This window comes from Microtus pennsylvanicus, chromosome 6 (assembly GCF_037038515.1).
Source record: "Microtus pennsylvanicus isolate mMicPen1 chromosome 6, mMicPen1.hap1, whole genome shotgun sequence".
NCBI lineage: Eukaryota > Metazoa > Chordata > Mammalia > Rodentia > Cricetidae > Microtus > Microtus pennsylvanicus.
The window spans coordinates 2086330-2108045 of record NC_134584.1 but is presented as its reverse complement, the minus strand read 5'-3'; the positions used below and the strand labels follow the sequence as shown (position 1 = coordinate 2108045).

Here is a 21716-nt window from a genome sequence, read left to right as displayed (position 1 = left end):
AGCTGCCCACAGGGGACCACCAGAATGTCCTGGGGTTAGACATGCAGAAGCAGGGCCAGAATACATCAGCTAGATAGTGCATAAAGAGCCTGCTGCTCGCCATGACGGAGACCCACAGGCCTCCTCCACAGGAGCATGGGGGAGTCAAGTCTGGCCTCTCTGTCACTGGGCTCTTACACCCCCAAATCCAGTGAGTTCACAGCCCCGGGATCTAGCCCAGGCAGCAGGAAGCTAGTGGGTTTCATGAGGCTCAGCCATATGAGGCAGAGTCTTTGGTAACTCAAACACCTGATTAGGCCCTGACTGGCGTAGCTAGAGCTGTCTAGAGCTGCCTAGAACACGGTCACTCTCAGGTCCTGGAGACGTAGCCTTTGGTACATCTTCTGTACAGACATTGGCCTTCTTGGAACCTCTGGGGCTAGTTACACGTGGAGGAAACTGAACAGTTGGGGGCTGACTAGAAGAGGTGTTCATGGTGGACATAATTAGAGATGTGTCCACTCACAGATGAGGTCCTGGATGGACTCCAGGAGGTGAATAATGAGTCACTGGCAAGGGGAACAGGAGGGTTCTAGGCGGGGCTCCACCCTGACCACGCCCCCAGCCCCTCACTGGGGATTCTAGCAATGGGCTTACTGTCTAGCCAAAGCCCTAACCTGGTTTTTTTAACTGTTTTGAGGGACATGTGAGATGTCTCAAGGGGTAAAAGTACTTGTCACCAAATCTGACAATCTGAGTTCAATACTTGAGACCCATGTAGTAAAGGAGACAGTGACTCCTACAGGTTGTGCTCTTATCTCTTGCAACACTCTTGTCTCAGCCTCCCAAGTCTGGGAGCACTGACCTGTGCCACCCTCCTCACTCTCCCTCCCTCTTCTTTAAAATACTGAACAGGGCTGCAGACAGCTCAAGAGTTAGAGCACAAGCTGCTCTTACAGAGGGCATGGGCTCAGTTTTCAGAGCCACATGGCAGCTCACATCCATCCCTAGCTCCAGTTCATGGGACCTGGCACTCTCTTCTGACAGATGTGGGCAGCTGGCACACGTGGCACACAGACATGTGCAACCATATACTCATGTACATAAATTAAAAATACATAAATCTAAAAAACTGTAATAAAACCAGGAGGAATAGTTAGAAATAATGATAATAGCCAGGTATAGTGGCCCACATCTTTAATCTCAGTACTCACAAGGCAGAGGCAGGTGGATCTCTGTGAGTTCAAAGCCAGCCTGGACTACAGAGTGAGTGCCAGATCACCTATACAGAGAAACCCTGTCTCAAAAAACCAAACCACAACAAATCAAAAATAATGGAGATGATATGGGATTCCCCTCTATATGCTGTGAATATGTTTTATTACCAGTGGTTAATAAAGAAGCTGCTTTGGGCCTATTGCAGCACAGAATAGAGCAAGGCAGGAATACCAAGCAGAGATAGAGGAGAAAAGAAGACAGAGTCAGGGAGACACCATGTAGCTGCCAAAGGAGACAGACACCAGATCCTTACCAGTAAACCATGAACCTAGTACAATAGATAGAAAAATAGAAATGTGTTAATTTAAGCTAACAGGCAAAGCAGTGCTGCAATTAATGCAGTTTCTGTGCAATTATTTTGGGTCTTGGCAGCCAGGAAACAAACGAATAGCCTCTGTACCAAGAGACAGCTCAGCAGTTAAGAGCACAAGCTTAATTCAAGGAACCCAGGTGGTTCAGTGCCTGTGACTCTAGCTCTGGGTACCCTATGCCTCTGTCCTCTATGGGCACCTGCACACACATGCACAAGATAATAAATAAAAATCTTTAGCTGAGGGCTGGAGAGATGGCTCAGAGGTTAAGAGCACTGGCTACACTTCCGGAGGTCCTGAGTTCAATTCCCAGCAACCACATGGTGGCTCACAACCATCTGTAATGAGATCTGGTGCCCTCTTCTGGCACGCATAGAGGCAGAAGTTGTATATATAATAAAGAAATACAAATAAATAAATAAATAAAGTTAAATTTAAAAAAAAAAATCTTTAGCTGAGCAGTGGTGGCGCTCACCTTAAATCCCAGCATTCATGGGCAGGCTGATCTCTGTGAGTTCAAGATGAGCCTGGTTCAGAGTGAGTTCCAGGCTAGCCAGGCTGAAAGCCTGTCTTGAAAATCAAAAGAATAAATAAATAAAAATCTTTTAAAATAGTAGTAATGATGATAATTTTGAAAGCTTTAAAACTGGGGGCTGGAGAACTGGCTCAGGGGTTAAGAACACTGGCTGCCTGCCGGGCAGTGTGGTGCACGCCTTTAATCCCAGCACTTGGGAGGCAGAGGCAGGCGAATCTCTGTGAGTTCAAGGCCAGCCTGGTCTAGAGAGCTAGTTCCAGGAAAGGCTCCAAGGCTACCGAAAAACCCTGTCTCGAAAAACCAAAATCCAAACAAACAAAAAACAGATTCATATCAGTGCACTTGGGGACCTGGGTTCCACACAAGCCCTGGCCACTGATCAAGCAGAGTGCAGAATAAGCTGACATAAGTGCACATGCGGGCAGGAGGCAGGCAGGGGCTCAGCCCACACTGAAGCCTCTGGAGCAGCAGGGACCACACAGGTGACATACCCAGCCACCATCCCTCATCCTAGAAAGGAAATCTGACTCTTCTCCAAACCAGGCTCCTTTGGTAACAGGGGCAAATGTGGATGGACCCGTGAGTGCAGGAAGCCACTGTACCCAATGCTGCGATCTCAAAACAGAAAGTTCCAGAATAAACGGCCTATAACTGAGTGTAGGTGGCTCGGGGTGTTGTATCTCAGAGACCAGGGCTCCATGCGAGGTGAGCCCACCCATAAACGTGTTCCTGCACAGAACCAGCAAGCAACCTGCCCTTGGCTTCAGGGAGGCACACAGTTCCACATGTGCACGGCTGAGGCCAATCCCAAGTGTCCACAGAAGAAGTACATGGCATGTCCTCAGCCTCGCGCACGAGGCTACCACTTTGGGCCAGGGCATGATGGAGACCAAGAGCCGGGTAGTCACAGTACTACCACCCCATAGCTCAAAGACCTTACTATGGCCAAGGACACCAGTCTGGCAGTCTGGTCTACCCAGTCCACCCTGACCCCTTTCCCAATGGTCAGGTGGGCCTGGGTTTGCAAGAAACCCAACACCACACGCCCTTCTTGACCTCTGTAAAGGTGCAGCCTGGCTGTGGGAGAGGCCATATCCTTAATGACAGGCATAGTATCCAGAGAACACCCACCTCATCCAACTCTGCCCCTTCCCCAGTACTTAGGCATACCAGGAGACAAGGCCAACCACCATTCCCAGGAGCCCAGTTCAGATAGGTCCCCTCCCTCCCTTGGGCTGCCCATGGGTGTCCCCAAGGCCTCAGAGTTTCTCGTAAACCACAGTGGCTCTGGAGAGCCAGGCTGAGAACAGTGGGGTCGTCCTTTTCTGGGTCCTGGCCTCCCACTCTGTGATTGCTAAACACTGAGGTGGGAGTTCGGGGTGGGTTGGGGGGTGTGCCAAGCCGTGGCGCTACACAGAGAAGAGTATATCAGTTGTGAGCTGCTGACTGGGGCTGCAGGATCGGGTATCTGGCAAGGGTCCTCCACACTCAGTCTCCTCTCCCATTTTACAGCCAAGACACCTGAGGCTTCTGTGGGAACTTGGGACAGGGTCCTAAACAGACAGGTAACCCTATTCCCGAATCAGGAGTTAAACCCCAGCAAATAAGTGCTATGGGGCCAGCACCACGGGTCCCCAGGACCTGGATGGCTGAATTGGAGTACCGACTCCCACAGGTTGTTCTCTGACCTTTACATGCCGTGCTGCACACGACACCACCACCCATCCCACCAACCCCACCAACAATAAATGAATGCAAAAAGTAAATAAGTAATTTGGGCAGTCAAACCACCTCTACTGGTCAGACGTCCACCTCTACTGGCAGGGCTCCCCAGAGTAGATTTTACCACGTGACACACAGAGAACTCAGGCTAACTTCTCCCTACCTGGCCCCATTCCCCTCACCCGCCATGGTATTCAGGAATACACCACAGGATGGGGAGAGATGGGCACAGGGCCAATCCTATGTCCTCCATTATTCTGTACCCCGGCGTATGTGGCTGGGTCTGAAGAGGGTCGGAGCATCTCTACCCTGCCTGTAGGAGCGGCCACCATCTGGGAGAAGGACTGGACCAGATGCTCAGCCCTGAAGGGCACAGGTAGGCACTGAGTGCCTTGTCTGGGTCTTTGAACACACAATAGATGATACTGGGTGAAGCTGGAGTAGCTGACCCCCAAACCCACTGACTTGTGCAGTTCGGAGTCCCCTTGTAGATGGGGGTACGTGAGACTGAGGTATCAGGACATAGAATCTAGCGCTAGGGTTCCAGGATTCTCCGTTCCTGTGGCTTCAAACTGCCCAGGTTGGGAAGCTCTGCACCCTGGCAAACTCGCAGGGCATCTGAACTGTGATGGAGGCAGTCCTGCCCTATGTTCACTTCCCAGGGGCTAAAAATGAGGGCCTCTGTGCACTGGGAGCAGCCTGGCCTGGAGCGTGACCTTGGGTTTCTAGAGTTCTCTGGAGAACAATGGGGATGCCAGCTACAGGCAGAGGCCATGGCCAGCCTAACCCCAGGTCCTTCTGGACATGGGCACCTAGTGTCACAAGCACGCTGGGGAGAGGCATCACGTGTGTGTCATGGGAACAGAGTACCTGGGGAGTAGGCAAAAGGCAGGGGTGTGCATGTGAATTATACCTTCTGTTTCCAGTTCTGACCCCTCAGCCAACACCTCAGCCACTAAGTTGGCCTGCAGGGCCCCTCCACCTCAGCCACTAAGTTGGCCTGCAGGGCCCCTCCACCAATCTCATGTGATCCCACTCAAGAGAAAAGTGTGCAGGCTAGACTTGGCCCTTGCAAGCCCTCACTCTTGGCTGTACTTAGGTACTGAGGAACAGTGGTCACAGGGCCACCACAGCCCTTCCCAGGGTTCCTCAAGAGGTCGTAGTATGGGGGCTCAACACAACACCTTCACCTCCAATGGATTGGCCCACCCTTGCCTTCCAGGACCTTCTGTGGGACAGGGGTAGGCAGGAGGGAACATCAGAAGACAAGAGTGCCAGGTTCAAGGAAGAGCCTGGAGCAGGCGTCTGAAGTGCTTATCCTCTCTGGCTGGACAGAAGCCTTTACCCATGGACTAGATGCTGGGATGGGGCGATAGCTGTGCGCTCAGGGGCAGGGATAAGGTGATCCGGCTGGAGACCCTCTCGCCCTTGGCAAAGAAGACCACAAGAATGCCCATGCTGACAACTAAAAACACAAACGTCCATGCTGCGGACAGGTCTGGTGGGAGTGCCTGGCACCCCAACTGACTATGACTGTGCCTCTGGGAGAGGGCATGGGGTTCAGGCCCTAGTCTGACTCCACTGCTGGGGGCCACAGAGAATGACCAGGCTGGGGATGACTTAGCCAATCACCATGCGGCTGGAGAAAAGCCCAGGAGGGGACAATGAGTAGGGAGAATGCCTTGCTTGCCTGTCTCTGCATCCTGACCATGGGAGTGGAAGCAGGAGCTGGGGCCAGCAGGGGCCGAAGCACAGGAGCACAGGAGGCGCAGAGAATGACAGGGCAGAGAGGTGGCTGGGACTCGTCATCTCGTGCTTAAGTACAGCGTTGTGCTCTCTGTTGACTGGGGCAGGGCCTCACCTACTCTAAGCAGGCCTTGAACGCACCCTCCTGAGGTGGCCCGAGTACATCACCACGCCTGGCTCTCAGTCAGGGTTCTATGGATGCTGCCACCGCCAGGAGGAAAACCTCACCTGAGGAGCCAGTCCACGGGTTCCATCAGGGCTGGGACACAGTCAGAAGTAACCATGTGGAGGACTCACAGTCCCCACTGGAGGTATTAGCTGGCTTCCCAGAGTTCATGGGCACACACACCTTCTCCTTGCTGCAGAGGGAGGTGGGTGCCACACAAAGCAAGGCATGCTGGTACACCAACAGGTCAATGGGTCACAGCCTCAGGAACTGCCCCAGTGCCTGGCTTTGGGTATTACAGCCCTCCATATCATCTAGCTCTACAGCTGCCCATCCCAGAGGCACAAGAGTGCCTCGGCCTGGGTCTGCAGGGCCACTTCGGGTGCAGTCTCACTGCCGTGGAGAGAGCTGGAGAAAGCTCTACTGCTCATCTGTTGCTTTAATCCTCTACCCATGTGGCACACGCAGACAGCCTCCTGGGGCTGGCTTCCAAACAGGTGTCTCTATCTGGGAAAGTCCATGAGGGTCTTGTGCTTCAGTGTGGACTCTGAGAGACTACAGTCTCCTCTGATCCCAGATCAGCTTGAGCAGGTGTTAAGCCAACCCTCCCGCCACCCACCACCCATCTTCCCGGTCCTTTGTAAAGACATGGTCATCACAGAGGGGTCTCTTCCATCCCACACTTGCTGCCATCCCCACCTCAAGCTCAGTGATCCTTGGAGAGCCCGAATGGTGGCTGGGGCTGGCTGTCACTGGGCCAGTGATGTCCCGGTGACCACCACTGTCCTTGGGTCCCTTTGGTCCAGCCTCAATGTCAGCAACAACAACCTCATCCCAGTGGTGGTCACTCAATGTCCAGAAGAAAATGGGGGCTGGCTGTGGCTTAGGCATGGGCTGCAGGGACAGGAGCAGAGCGTGTCTGTGTAAGTGAGGCCCTATGCTCCCCACTAGTGACAGGGAGGCTTGACTGACACTGCAGCAGCCCAAGGCACACCATTTTCTCTCTACTATGAGGAGACTGTAAGTCCAGCGCTACAAGGCAGGGGCCTCCTTGTCAATGCTGTCAGTAGGTAGGATTGGAATCCAGAGGACTCCTGCTGTCCCCAATTCCACAGCCAGCAGGGCAGCCAGTTTGTCCCAACTTGGGGTCTCAGACTTGCCCAGAGTCAACTCACTTGCCTGTAGGTAAGTGAAAGAGAGGCCTGTGAAGACCCAGGAACACCACGGCCACTCAGACACACCAAGAAAGACTGTGGCCCTGAACTCAGTAGAACTCTAGAGTGTATACCACATACCAGGTTTATATGGTGCCGGAAATGGAACCCAGGGCTGTGTGTGTGTGTGTGTGTGTGTGTGTGTGTGTGGTGTGTGTGTGTGTGTGTGTGTGTAGTGAGTGCTCCAACCACTGAACTGCAGTCTCTCACCCAGGACTCTTAGCAAAACCTCAGAGCTAGGGTCCTGACCATGAAAGAGAGCATGCCCCCAGGACTGGCTATTCTAATGACTTTGTAGGCCAGACCTGAGATCCCAACTCCACCCAAGACCAGCCACATGCCCCAAAATTGAAACTTTCGAATGACCAGCAGGGATTCACAAGCAGTGACTGCTGCTGGGGTATCTGGAGCCCCACAGCTTCTCAGGAGCTCAACAGCTAGCCCTGCCCTCCAGTGGAGGAACAGGTAGGCAGGGCACACTGGGGAGGCCCAGGCATGGCAGGAGGGGGCAGGAGAAAGGAATGTGGCCCTGGGTATCCAGCCAGGCTGGTTTTTCTGGAGAAGACTTGGATCAGAGTTTGGGGTGGCAGCCCCTGACTATCTAGAGTGGGCGACACAGGATGTCACACCCAACCCCTAATGCTGGGTGCTGTCAAGTTCCCACAAAGCCAGAGTAAAAATGTCAACTCAACTCTGGGACACCCCTAATGCCATCCCTGAGACTCCTACCTAGGTCTCAGAAGACCAAGCTGCAGAATCTAAGAGGCCGTCTGTTCCCAGGCGACATCAACAGGTTTTCTCAGCTGGCCTCTAGCCAGGCTCAGACACAAACCCCAATGGCCAGATACCCCAATTCACAGCACTTGGGATACACACGGAACCCTCACTGGCCCAACCCAAAACATTCCAGCTGCTCTTAACCCCCCTCCCAGTCCCCACCAGGCACACTGGACTCCCACAGCACCCATCCCCAGGACCCAGAACCCAAACCACTGCCCAGGAAGTCCAGGCTTGCCTTGGTTTACCTGATGTTCACGAGGCCACCCTAGGCTGCAGAAATAGAGAGGGAGCAGTTGGGGTGGGTAGCCGCTGTTCTCTAACCCGCTGGCACGCCTGGGACAGTCACCCCACCCTTGTCACAGTGAGTCACCACCATAAAGACCTAGATCTGCTGCCCTCCTAGGACCCTCATGTCCTATGTCTGTGGCCTTTGACCCCCGTGGGTGGGGAGACTTCTGGGAAAGGCGAATGACCAGCCTTCCTCTAGGATCAGCGCTGTCACTTTTGAAATGAAGCAGGACCTTGGCCCATCCCAGCCACTGCCCCTTTCAGTTTCAGTCTGTGCTGGGTTTGCACTGGGCCTGGCCCAGGCTGTCTTGACGAGGGACCTCCAAGTCTGCTTCTCTCAGAGCAGCAGCGTGTGGATGTGGGCGCCACAAGTCTGCAGGACACAAGGCAGGGCAGACCCGAAGCCACCTGCAAGTGCTGTTTGACCTACTGTCCATCTCCTCTCTGCTCAGTCTGGGCACACGGTGGCCGAGCCAATCTTCCTCAGCACAGAGGATCTCTCTGCTGTCCCTAGACCCTCAGCACATGGCCCGGGCCCGATGGGCTGCTCTTCATAGGCCAGGGGCACCCTCCCTATCCCTTTGACAATGCAGGTGTGGATGGAGCACACGGGCCCACTACTGGGAGCAATACACACCAGTATTGGCACACGGGTCCCCACCATGGCATCTGTGTCTGGCTCCTGGAAGCTGCCCTCTAAAGACAGAGCTGAGCTGCGGCCATACGTGTCACTGTGCCTGCCCTCCTCCAAGGGGCCCAGGACAAGGTTCCCAGTCATTCTCTGGTGTCCCTGAGGTGAACTGGCAAGGAACCAGACCTATGACCCATTCCCAAGCCTGCAGTCACACCCGTGGGTTTCTGGGGGACACAACTGGTCTTGCTTTGGGCAACAGTTCCTCGGCAGAGTCTGTGATGCGCTGGGGCTCACTATATCCTAAGTCACACGAACATCACCTCTGTCTAGCTCTGGAACATTCTATGATCTTTGCTCAAAGGAAGAGCATAAGCAGTCACTCCATCCCCACCTCCCTGCCCCAGGCCCTACAAACCCTCCTCCTGTTGCTGGATTCTCCTGCTCTGGATACTTCCCACCACAGGGCATGTGTGACCTTCTGTGTCTGGGGTCTGAACACCATGTCCTTGAGGTTCCTCCACATTGTCCTAAGCACAAAGTGCCCACAACACAAAGACAATAGTCATACAACCAAAAGAGGTGCCCACCTCTCCCAGGGATGAAGCAGGGTAACTAGAGGGGTGGCGGCCACTGTCCACAGTAGTACCGGAGAAAGTCAGTTCCTCACCCCAAGTCCTTGCAGGGGGCAGACTTGGCATTCCTGAGGGGGGCACCCCCCAGCTGGGAGTATGCAGGGGGACAGTCCAGGATGACCTGGGTGACCTTGGCCTCAGGCTGTGTCCCATACTGACCACACATATCCTCCATCATCCCCGTGTTACCACAGGACCCTTAGTTATGGAAGATGTGAACAGAGTTGCAGACTGCGCACAGTGAACAGCATACACATGTGAACCCGTGTGAATGAGAGGGACACTGGCATGCAAACGCACACATGCACACAGCACAGATCTGACCGAGTTCTCACGCAGTCCAGAGTATCGCACACAGACCCAGTCTAGGGGCCATGTTGCCAATGGGAGACAAGGACCATCCTTTACCCCCACGCAAAACTCCCCACAGTCCCAATTTCAGATTACATCACAACATCCCAAGCAGGGAAGCAGCCGGTCTTATCCTTCCAGGCCCCTGGAGAGGGCAAGGACAGTCGCCTCTTTATTCTATCTCTGGGTCAGTGTTTCCTGCCGGCCCTGCTCGCGGGGCTCTGGCGTATCAAGCCAGGGTTGCATGGGCAGGCATGTGAGCTGCAGCGATACACAGGGCGAATGTAAGCTTCAGCACCTCAATTTCCCTCTTACGCACCTACACCCACTTCCATGCAAGATTGCCCACACTTCAGAGCTCAGAGAAGCGGCCGCTAGTGGGGCCAGGCTGCTCACTCCAACCTGTGCCCAGCTTCTCCCTAAAGCAGAGCAGAGCAGAAAGCTTCAGGAGCAGCTGCGGGGTAGGGAGGGCTGGGCTGGCAGGGCCTCAGCACCCATCTCCAGGAGCCAGCCTCTGGAAAAATCCACGTCTGGGCCCAGTGGAGGAACAGGGGGTACAGCCTGGCCTCCCAGGTAGATTCCAGCCACTTGCCACTGAAGCAGGTCCCTAGCAGGGTCAGTCACAGAGGGAGGAAAACAGGCCACCAGGCCTCTGAGTTAAGGGCAACTTTGTACCCACTAAATTATGCGCCTTGTCCCTTCAAATATCCCCCATCGCACATAGCAGAGCTTTATGAGTAGCCAGTCCCAGTCACACCAGCCTCTTGGCTACGCTTGCTGCGCTCCCGACTCAGCTCCATGCCCCTCACCACACTGGGAAACTTACCACTCACCAAACTGCCAGCAATCATACCACCCCCAAGGCCAGCACCATGCTCACTTGCCACTTGCAGGGTACAGTAGTTGGCACCAGACAGCCAGGGCAGGAAGGCCGCTCCCGAACAGGCGGGACTCACAGACATTCCGGGAAGCGGAGCCGGGGGATATCCCGGTCACTTGACACACTCAGGCCTAATGCCTTTTTTTTTTTTTTTGAGAGTTAATCATGACATCTAGGGAGACACCCTGAGGTCCCTGCCTCACCACCAGGCTAGTCCAGCCATGTCCCTCCAGTGCACTTCCAGTACTTGGGGTGGTGACACCCACTCTCATCCCTCAGCTCCCTGGAGTCTTGTTTGACATTACTCCTATCACCGCCCCCCCAAACAAGAGCAGCACAACGTGAGAGAGGCTAGGGTCTGTGATGACTGTCATCCACGCAGTGAGGCGGCTCCTCCTGGAGAGCCAGGAGTCCTGGGAACCCCCAGGGCTGGGGCCAACACGTGGGGGGTAATGGACAAAGATACCCCATGGTACTTCAGGGTCAAAGATCCACCAGAAAAACCCAGGGGTCCAAAAGAACACGGGGCATAGAAAACAGCAGAAAGAAAAGGTTAGAAGCCATGAGCGAGCTTGGGATCGAGGGATCACGGCTCAAGGTGGAGGCTGGGTTTCACTCCCAGGACCGGAGTCAAGGGCAGAAGTCACGGGGGGGGGGGGGGGGGGGGGCTGTGGTCAAGGTTCCCAGGGAAGAAACCGGTCTCAGAGGGCAGGGCCTGGGTTCACTGGGAGAACGGGGTCCCCAGTGTGAGGTTAAAGTTCACTAGGAAAACCGGGGCCCCAAGGCGAAGTTAAGGTTCAGTTGTTGACAGAGGGTAAGCGAGAGGTTGGGGTCAAGGGTCAAAGCAGACTATAAGGGGTTCGAGGTGCAGGAAGGAGAAAGGGGTACCTCCCAAGACCCAAGACCAGGGTCAAGGCCAGGAGTGGTCAAGATTCCCGCGGAAGGAAGGTTCTCATCGGCAGAAGCGGGAATGCGGGTTCGCCCAAAGCACGGGGGTCACAGAAGTTGGGGTCAATGTCAAAGACGCACCACGGTGGTCGCTAAAGGACTCAGGGTTCCCGGGGTGAAGGGTCAAACTGGCAGTGAGAGGTCCCTACGGAGACGGAGACCGGTCTAGGGGGCTTGACGGCGGGGGCGGGGTCAGGGGTCGCGGCAGGACGGGGGGGGGGGGGCAGACAGACTCCGAGGTCGACGCGGGGGGCAGGGTCAAACTTCACGGAGAGAGACAAGGGTCGCGACTGGGGGCAGGGTCGGGGGTCGCGGGAAGGGTCAGAGGTCGCGGTGCCGCACTCTCCTCCGTGCTCGCCCCCGCCCTGCAGCCCCAGAACGCCCGCGAGAACCCCGGAACCCGGACCTGTCCACGTGAGTCGCGTGGGAGTCGCGGAGGGGGTCACAGCGGAGTCTCGGGCCGGCGCCTCACCTCAGACCCGGTCGCGAAGCCCGCGGCGCCTCAGTTCCCCGGAGCCTCTCAGCCGCTGCCGCTCACTTCCGGGTTCTGGGCGCCATCTTGGCGGCGGCGCGCACTTCCGCTCCTGCGAGGGGGCGCGGCCTTTGGGGCGGGGCTTCGTGGGGTTGGGGCGGAGCTTGGGTGCTGCAGGGACCGGGACCCCTTCACCGTGCTCGGACCTCAAGGATCGAACTTGACCCCACTGGACAGTCTGAGCCTCAGTTTCCCCTTACCTGGCCCGGCACACTCGCAACCTCGGACCCCACCAGCCTCTTACACCCGAGCAATCTCCAGCTACCTCAGAACCATCTAGAACAAGCCCTTTTAGACAAAGTCTCACTATAACCTTGGCTGGCCTATAAAACTCAGCCTCCACCTCAAACGGGCTCGCATTAACGGCATAGCCCACCATCCTTTCTCATGTCCACACTAGCTTCTCAGCACACACCTACGGCAGTAGGGGTAAAAGCCAGTTCAGCCACCATCCCCTTTCCCAGCTGAAATCACGAATTCAGACCCAGAGCTACTACCACACGGAAGCCTCCTGTGTGATTAGACTTGCTTATAAATAAATAATCTGATGAACTCTGTGAATGCTGTTTTCTCTCCATGTAGCCCTGGCTGCCCTGGAACTCCCAATGTAGACCAGGCTGGCCTTGAACTCACAGAACTCTACCTGCCTCTGCTTCGCAAATGTTGGGATTAAAGGCACACAACACTGACCTGGTTCTTTATTGTGCCCCCAGGAAACCCCTGCCTAGGGGACAGAAAGCCAGGACTAAACACCCTCACACAGGCCCTGAGGGAGCAGGCCACAGGCAGAGTTTGTCACACTGACAAAAAGAAAGCTGTTCAAAGGCCTGGTGGAGTGGGTAGGGGCTGGTCAGTGGGTAAGTGCTCGCCTTGCCAGCCTGAGGGCCCGAGGTCGATGCCCGCGCCCATGTGAAAGACCAGGTGTGTTGGCGTGTGTTTATAGCATAAGCCCCGCACTGGGGCGGCGGAGGCAGGGTTTCTGAGGAACAGGTAACCTCTGACCTACAGGCACACACACAGAGAGAAGAGTCCCGGTCAGGTTTGTTACCCACAGGGAGGCCCAGGTCTCAAGCCCATGAAGCCAGCTCTCTCGCCTTCGTCCTCTCAGATAGCGACTGGTGTCACCTGCCTTTCCCAGGGCAAGAAAGGGAAGCAGAGGGCTGTCCTGAAGTTAGCCCCTGGTCATCTAAGGAAAGGCATAGCAGTGACCACTGCCACGTCCACCATGGGAAGCCACGAGGTCACTATGGGTAATCTTGACTCAAATGGGGGCAGTTTGCCCAGGCCAGGGTGTATCCAACCCTGTCAGCCTGAAGGAATCCACCAAGCTGGGGATGGCTTGGGAATTAGTCAGATTTGGGGATTTCCGAGGAATCATGGGAGTCAGCCTCAGAGAGCAACAGGGGCCTGGCTCTAAGTTCATGGCCCAGTTTTAGATGCAGTACCACGGACTTGCTGTGTGACCCAGGAAAGCCAGCCGTGTGACTCCTCCAAGCCTCTCTTCTCCTATCCCTAAACTAATGACTAGCTAACTGCTAGGTTGGTTCAACTATATTGTCAAAGTGTTGGGGGTTTTTTGGAGGGAAGGATTTCAAGACAAGGTTGCTCTATGTAGCCCCAGCTGTCCTAGAATTAGCGCCACAGTCCAGGCCGGCCTTGAACTCTTAATAGAGCTCCACCCGCCTCCACCTCCAGAGTGCTGGGCTTAAAGGTGTGCGCCACCACTGTCCAGCTCTGTTGATTTTTTTCTGTTCTCTTTTGTTTTGTTTTGGGAAGGGTCTCTTACACTCCAGCCAACACCAAACTCAAAAAGTAACCAAAGATGACCTTGAAGTCCAGGCCCTCCTGCCACCGCTTTCCAAACCCTGGGTGACAAGCATGGAGCACCAAGTCTGCTTTCTGTGTCCCTGGGGGAGGGGCTGGGACTCTAGAGGTTAAAGCCTCCTCTAGGTAGGCACCCACTCCCCCTGAACAGCTCTGTCCAGCCTTTCATCGTTGCAAAGGACAGAAAACCCTGCCAGTCATTGCTAAGACATTCCGAGCCCTCAGCTTCTACCGAAGCGCACCCCAGTCCCAGCTTCCCGCTGAAGGAGACCCAGCCCTGGGCAGGTACTGAGCAGCAGGTGGGCCCGCCTGGCCCAACAGGGATTCACTTCCTGTTTCCCCACACTCTGGAAAGTCCCAATGTTCCCAGGCTGCCACCGAAGCCTCTTCTCCTCTCAGAGTCCCCCTGGCCACTTCTGTTTTCTCTACCCACTTCCCCTAGTGGGGCCCTCAGTCTGGCACTACCTCTTCCCCTCTCCACTTTGCCACCCTCACGTCCCTCTTTCTCAAGCTCCATCAGGGCTTTCCTCGGTGCAGAAGGGGACACTGAGGCAGGAGCGGCTGCAGAAGCTATGCCTGCCCCCACCTCGCCTCTCTCTCTCTCTACACGCGCACACACACACACACACACACACACACTGCCCCTCCCCACAGCCAGCATCACCCAGCCCATACATCTGCCCTCCAGCAGCACCCACCTGCACCAGCTTCTTTCTTGGTGTCCCCAGATGTCTAGAGGCCACTGTAGCAGTACCCGGGGCTCCTGTCTTCTCGGCCCCAGGGCACACAGCCAGATCCTGCTGGGCCCCTGTAAGGGATCTGGTCTATGCCAAGACTTCAGGGAAGAGCAAACCTGCCTGACGGGTTTGAGACCCACCCAACCCAGCCTTCCTCCTCTGCAGGGAGAGGCTGGGACACCTGGGACAACCACTGAAGACATTGATCCACACGCCTCCCCTTTATCCCGAGTGGGTCCTGAGGGGACAATGCTGAAGAACAAGGGGAACAGTAGCAAGAGGGCATGCGGACAAGGGGCAGGGGCAGGGCTGGGAGCAGCAGGGAGAGGGGTGCAGCATACCCAGAGCAGAAGTCAGTAGCCAGGCATGGTGCCATAGTGCGGTGTTGTTATCCCAGGACTCCAGAGACAGGCAGGGAGATGGTGAGTTCAAAGTCGGCCGAAGCAATTTAATGAGATCTGGTCTTTTTTTTTTAAAAAAAAAAAGGGGGGGGAGGGGGCTGCTCTTGCAGAGAACCCAGGTTCACTTCCAGCACCCAGATGCCAGCTGACAACCATCTGTAAACTCCAGTCCCAGGGGATCCAAAGCCCTCTTCTGGTTACCTCCACCACTGTGTGCACATGGTGTAAGACAGACAGGTAGACAAAATACTCATACCCCCAAAAATTATGTAAAAAGCAAGTTCTAGATGTAGTTGACAGGTGGAGCTGATGCTTGTAGCCCCCCAATGAGGGGCTGAGAGCCTGGGGGCACACACGCACACACATACCCGCACGCCAACCCACATACACACCCACGGATACACTCGTGCCAACATGCATACATACACACATAAGCACTCATACAAACACCATGCCAACACTACACACACACACACACACACACACACACACACACACACACACACACAAAGGCTCAGCTACTGACAGACCAAACCTAGAAAAGAGAAAGGAGCCCGAGTTCAGACTCTATCCACCAGCACCCATAGGAGCTGTGGGTAACACACTGGGGGAGAGGATACCACTCAGGGTTCCCCTCACCTCGTGTCGAGCAGGCAGTTCAGTACCAAGCCATGACTGGACTGAGGGCCTCATACTCAGGTCCCGAATGGCCAGTGACCACAGAGGGCACAGAGCTTGGGGGAGCAGTTAAGGACACCCAGGAGGAAGGCTGGCCAGGGTCAGAACTCAAGTGTCCAAAGGACAGAGGATGGGATACAAACAAAGTGGGGGTGAGCTCTAGTTTGCTTTTCTTTTTCCCAGGCATGTTCAGTGGGCGCTCTGAGGCCAGCCCCCAAGCCCCGTGCTGGGACCCTCAGTAGAGAACCGGACAGAGACTACTCGACACCTGGATACTAACCTAGGGCCTCTGGGGTGATGAAGCCCCAGCTTACTCCCTGGTGTTAACCAGCGCCACCATGCCAGCCTAGATCAGTGATTTCACCTGCTCTGGGGATTCCTGGACCTTCACCCGGGAGTCACCACTCTGCCCAAGGGAGATTCCAGGACAGGGTGACTCACTCCCCATCCTGGTGGGACCAGACGGGCATTTGGAGAAGGGTGTGGATTCCAGGCACCACCAGCTCAGGAGTACCCCACAAGGCTTGGGGTACAGTCTGTAATCCCAGCAGGTCTGAGGGGAGGGGTTGAAACTGGTCACAGGTGCGTGCCTGCCACTTACATACAGAAAGGATGGCGGTCAGAGCCGAGAACAGGAGTTGTAACTTCAGGGTTTGAATCTTAGCTCTTCCGTGCAATGCTGTGTGACCCAGGTAAGGTTCACAGCCTGTCTGTGCTGCAATGACCATCCTTCAAACGATGTAGCTCTCAGAGGAGTTTTATATGAACACGTGGGTGTTGTGTTTCTATATAAGGAAGACATTGTGGTAGTTTTGGTGCTGGGGATGGAACCTAGGTCCATTTATCCAGCCTTATAGAGATGACTTTATAGTAAAAAGTAGGTAAACTGAGACTGGACTGTGGTGGTGCACGTATTTAATCCCACACTCAAGAGGCAGAGGCGGACGGATCTCTGAGTTCGAGACCAGCCTGGTCTACAGAGTGAGTTCCACCTGTCTCGAAAAAACAAAAACAAAACAGGGAAAACCAAATAAAATGAATAGATCAAATATCGTTATTCAGGGCACACAGTGGATGGCTGGAGGAAGTGGCCTGGTCTGTAATCACTAGCCTGATTCAGGTAAGCACAACAGTGAGCCAATCACCCTGAGTCTGGTGTCAGTGTGTAAATGCGTTCCCTACTGTGCCCTGGGTTAGGAGTCCAGCAGCACTGTATACAGTGGGTCCTTTGCGCAGGTTGTAAGGAGGGACTAGCTAGCGCTAGAGTTCAAGTCGAGACTCAGCTGGTGGCCGCCTGCCTTTCTAGAGCCCCGTCTACTGGCAATGTTTGGTCTCCGGGTAAAGCTTTCCCGCCCAAGGCTTTATCATGGCTGTGCTCCTGCCGGAGTCGTGTGTTTCAGTGGCGTGTTTGAATGCTGTCTGTGCTCCTCAGGCAGGCCTGGTGCCCACGGAAGTCGGTTATCTCTCCAGCCCCCACCCCTCACCACAAGGTCTCACTGTGTGGCCCTTGCTAGCCTGGGACTCCCAGTGGGAAGCAGGATGCCTTGAATCTGCAGATCCGCCCGCCTCTGCCTGGCAGGACTAGGATGAAAGGCGCTCAGTTGTCATCACGCCTGCCCGTACGCTGGCTTTTCTTGCTGGTTCCGGCCCCTGTGAGGAAGCCCTGGGTGCACAGGGCACCACAGGCCTTTGTTTGCTGTTTGTTTGTTTTTAAGGAGGAAGCCAGGAAAGTTTGAGGTCAGCCTGGGCCATGTAGGTGGATCTAAAAAGGAAAGGAGGAGCTGGGCGGTGGTGGCGCACACCTTTTTTTTTTTTAAATATTTATTTATTTTGTATGCTTCTGCCTGCAGGCCAGAAGAGGGCACCAGACCTCATTACAGATGGTTGTGAGCCACCATGTGGTTGCTGGGAATTGAACTCAGGAACTTTGGAAGAGCAGGCAACGCTCTTAACCACTGAGCCATCTCTCCAGCCCTGGCGCACACCTTTGATCCCAGCACTCGGGAGGCAGATGCAGGTGGGTGGATCTTAGTGAGCTCGAGGCCAGCCTGGGCTACAAGAGCTAGTTCCAGGACAGGCACCAAAGCTACAGAGAAAAAAAAGAGAGGACTATATCTGTCTGTCTCTAAGCACTGGAGGCAGAGTTTAGGGTCATCCTTAGCTACATCACAAGTTCAAGACCAGCCCAGGCTACCAGAGACCCTGTCTCAAAAGAAGCCAACAGAAATCATCTATGAAGGTCAGGGAAGGCTTTTGAAGGGCAGTGAACATGGCTCTGCCCCAGCGACTGAGATGGTAGGTGGAAACACATAGGGGTCGTGCTGGGGGACTTTGGGGAGAAAGTCCTGCTCTTAGAGATGAGACTAAACCAAGACCGAGACTTACATCAGCTGACTGAGACCGCCCCCCCCCCGACAGCGGGGGCAGGAGGCTGGCTGTGGACTCCCTCTCATCCGCCAATCCAGCCTTCTCCTATGATGCTTCAGCTTCCCACACTTGAGGGGGATGTGCGTGGAACTCAGCATCCAGTGGCGCCCAGGAGCGACCCTGAATCTCCTATTCAAATTTCCACTCTACCACTCAAGTTAGGGACCTCGAGGTGGGTGATCTCAAGCAAGGGAGTGAATGGATCCCCCTGCCCATTTCTCAAATGGGTCCACTGATGTGCAAGGCAAGAACAGAACCCAGGGTCCTAAACTAGGAGGATATCATTCGATTTGTATTAGTCAGCTATGGCTGCATAACAAACTTGCCTAGTTACTGAGTTATTCACTGACAACCACTCACCCATTATTTAAGCTGTTGCTAAGGTCAGAAAGCCTGAAGTTGAGCTTCAGTGAGGCACATGAAGAGTCAGGGTGACAGGGTGAAGCCTGGGGTATGTACAAAGGCTCCAGGGTGTCAGGTTACACATGGAAGGATCCCACATAGCCCAGGCTACTTCTCAATGGACGATCATGAGCTGGTCCTGCCACCACACCTATTTAATTTATCCACGTTGAGATGCTAGAGATAAAACCCAGGAGTTCCAGGAAAGTCTACCTACCTCTGAGTCACATCCTGGACCCTGAACCTTTGATGTCATTTTTGTTGTTGTTTTGTTTTTGAGATTACATTTTTTTGTTTCTTTTCTTTTTTCTTTTCTTTTCTTTTCTTTCTTTCTTTTTTTTTAGACAGGGTTTCTCTGTGTAGCCTTGGCTGTTCTGGAACTCACTCTGTAGACCAGGCTGACCTCAAACTCTGCCTTCCAAGGCGTGAACTATGGGCAGTGGTGGCACACGCCTTTAATCCCAGCACTCGGGAGGCAGAGGCAGGCGGATCTCTGTGAGTTCGAGGCCAGCCTGGTTTACAGAGCTAGTTCCAGGACAGGCTCCAAAGCTACAGAGAAGCCCTGTCGTGGAAAAAAAAATGTGTGAACTACCATGCAGCTATTTCTTTTCTTTCCAGCCCCATGAAACCTTTTTTATGTACTTAATTATTGTTGGTTTTTGAAAAAAATATTATTTGTGTGTATGTATCTTGAGAGAGCTTGTTCTGTGTGGGAGTGACCTGGAGACGGACTCAGATCCACCCCAATTTCAACCTGGAGTTATAGACAGTTTTGAGTCTCCCCAAATTTAGAGACCCACCTGCCTCTGCCTTACTAGTGCTGAAATTGAAAGTGTGCCTCATGGCTGGAGGGACAGCTGCTCTTCCAGAAGTCCTGAGTTTCATTCCCAGCACCCACACGGTGGCTAAGTGTGCTCCATGACACTGGACTAAATTTTTAATACAATATTTTATTAGGATTTTCTTTTTTCCTTTTTCTTTGAGACAGGGTTCCTCTGCATAGCCCTGGCTGTCCTGGAACTCCCTTTGTACTTCAGGCTAACCTGGAACTCAGAGATCCGCCTGTCTGGACCAGTTTTGTATTTTTATTTTTGTTTTGCTTTATTTTTCCCTTTTGGAGATAGAGTCTCAATGTGTAGCCCAGGCTGGCCTGGAACTCACTGCGTCGTGGAGGATGACCTTGAAAACCTGATTTTCCCGATTTTCCCTCTGCCCCGATCTCCTTAGCGGTGAAGAGCACGCCTGACTGGTGTGCTGCGTGGGGACCTAGGGCTCTGGTTCTGCTAGGCAGGCATTCTACCCACTGCATCCCATCCACAGACATTACCTCTTTAATCTGCGTTCTTAACGTCCAGTGTCGGCCTTCCCCTAGTGCCCCCCCCCCCCACTTCTCTGCTCTGAAACTGCTGGTTCTCATTACTAAAGAGGTAGTGAGTTCCCGAATTTCCAAATTAAAAGACTCAAAAGTACAACCGGCAGCTGCCAGACATGGTACATGCCTGTGATCCCAGCTTCGAGAGGGAAGGAGGGAGCGGGGAGAGAGAGGCTGATTTTTCCACGCACGCTGACATCCTAGATCCTCATTGTTTTATTTTTTTGCAATGTGTATGACTGTTTTGCTTGAATGTACGTACACCACGTACATACAGTTGGAGCCTCTGGAGGCCAGAGTAAGGCGCTGAATCCACCAGGAATGCAATTATAGTTGTGGGCTGCCATGTGGGTGCTGGGAATTGAAGCTGGGTGCTCTGGTAGAGCAGGCAGAGTTCTTACCCTCCGCCATCCTCCAGAACCCCGCCCCGCCTCCAGGCTTCTCATCTCTTCTAGCCTGTGTTTCCTCCAGCTGTCCTGATTATCTGTTTCTCTGATTTTTTTCTTCTTTAATTTGCTTATGTGCCTGCAGTCAGTTCTTCCTTCCGCCACTGCATCCAGCTGGCTAAGCTCACGTCCCTTTACCTGCTCAGCTACCTCGCGCACCCCGTGCCTGTGACTTGTCCCAGCCCGCCCCCTAGTGGCCTCTACGGAGATTGTCGTGTGTGAAGTCTGGCGTGTGGCGGGCGGGGAGTCGAACTCGGTCAATTATACCCCAACCCTTATTTTCATACATGCAGCCCAAACAGGCGTACACATGAGAGCAAGCACATTTAAAACACTGGAAACGACATCTCCAAACAGTGCCCTGCAGGAAAGCTGAGGCCACAGCGACGCCAATCGTACCAAGCCACATTTTTGACAGCTGTTATTTTATTTAAAACACATTTTGTCGGGTGCCTGTGTGTCCCGCGGAGTGCATTAAGCGGTCACAGACAGCCTGCGGGTGGAGGGTCTCACCGGGGATCGAACTCGGGTCGTTAGACTTAACGGCAGGCGCCTGTACCCGCAGAGCCACCTCACCATCGCGGAGTTGTCACTTCGCGCTGCGCTCGGCGGGGCTTCAGGGCGCCTCCGGCTCCCATTTGGCCTTTGGGAACGAGCCCGAGCCGGGTCAGTGTCGGGAGCCACGCGCGGCCGTTCCGCGGAGGACGCGGACGGAAGCAAGCCTCGGAATTCCGAGGTCGCCACCACCAGCCGTCGCGCTTGCTGACGGGCGTCTACAACAACCATTGAGAAAGAAGGTCCCGCCCCCACACGCCAGCGCTGACCAATTCCACCTCCGGAGCCGCACTGAGGGGCGGGTCTTGAGGTCACAGCCCACAGTCCCTCCCTTACAGTCGCCAGTTTACTCCCATTGACGGGCGTCTGAGTCAACCAATAAGAACGTAGATCTCGCTTTCTGAGGCGGAACCGAGCTGTCCAATGTCAGCTCGGCCGCCCACAGGCTCCAAATAGGCCAATCCTCGTTGGCGATCGAGGAGGGGTCGAGGGGGCGTGGCTTAAAGCTACAGCCAACGGCCGCGCACGTTAGGCCTGCGAGGGGGCGTGGCCGCCGTTGAGGCGTGCGACGACGGCGCGGAGCAGGGCGGTAAACAAGATGGCGGCGGCGTGTTGGTCTAGGAAAGGGGAGGCGGCTCACGTCGTCCGCGAGTGAGGCGCGAGCCGCGGAGTGTGGCGCCGGCTCGGAGTTCTCCTCGCGGGCAGCATCTTCCTGCCTGGACTTCGATTCCCCCCTCGCCGCTCCGGCCTCCTGCCTGTCGCGCGGCGGCTCGGCGGCGAGGGGGACGCGCCGCCCGGGGTGAGCTTCCCCCGATCGGTCTCCGGAAGATTCTCTGCCCCGACTTCGGTGCCCGCGGCCTGCGGGTGTCCGGGTGGAG

At 54.7% G+C, this 21716-nt stretch overlaps 1 protein-coding gene across 8 annotated transcripts in view; it reads right to left on the bottom strand.

Annotated features, from left to right (window-relative positions):
• Sbno2 (strawberry notch homolog 2) overlaps window positions 1-14638 on the bottom strand; it is a 46847-nt gene extending 32209 nt beyond the window's left edge. Inside the window, exon 1 of one of the 8 annotated variants that reach the window (XM_075975547.1) lies at window positions 14519-14638. The gene's annotated coding sequence lies outside the window, so the exon portion shown is untranslated. Of the gene's footprint in view, window positions 1-10462; window positions 10486-11870; window positions 12049-14518 lie in introns of those variants that run through there. The other 7 variants (XM_075975546.1, XM_075975545.1, XM_075975553.1 and 4 more) reach the window with 7 other exon arrangements.
• Window positions 14639-21716: the final 7078 nt, after the last annotated feature.